Raw genomic sequence first — 693 nt, forward strand, 5'->3', positions numbered from 1 at the left:
CTAATATAAACATTCAGTCAACATTTTATGTACCTACGGTCATTTGCTTTAGACTTGCACTAAAAACCAAAATCGATTTTCTCGAAAACAAATTTTGCGTAAAAATTCCTGTTTTTCCTTAATTTTTCTTTTGTTTTTCATGTCTCTTTTGAAATCTACTGGGAATTTTTTACTTTTGACCCCCCAAAGTACCAACTAGATTTACTTTCCCATCAGAAAAGATACTGTTGAAGAAAATCCAAGCACTTTTACTGTACTAAAAGGTGATGACATACACAAGAAAATAAATGAAAAAAGGTGGGTAAGTGGATGTCGCTCTGCTGTACAGTAGGTTAGAAGTGGGTCACTGTATAATGGACACTATTAAATTTGAATTCAATGATATAATATCACTGTATAAGAAAAACGATTCTGAGCGGAGACGGTATATCAGTCTATGTATTAGACATATAATATATACTTATCTATGGTATTAAAAAAAAATTGACCTTTAATAGGTACCTATAATAAATTCCAAATTAATCATATCATAATATCTATTAGGTACTTATAACGCGTTATACATCAACAAAAAACCGTGGTACTATCATAGATATAAAATAGTATACTTTAGAAGTTTCAAGTACCCACGAATAATATTATACAATCACAACAAAATAACTAAAATAGTTATCCTAGGTTTTAGATTCTGAG

This window comes from Acyrthosiphon pisum, chromosome A2, assembly GCF_005508785.2.
Source record: "Acyrthosiphon pisum isolate AL4f chromosome A2, pea_aphid_22Mar2018_4r6ur, whole genome shotgun sequence".
Classification (NCBI taxonomy): Eukaryota; Metazoa; Arthropoda; class Insecta; order Hemiptera; family Aphididae; genus Acyrthosiphon; species Acyrthosiphon pisum.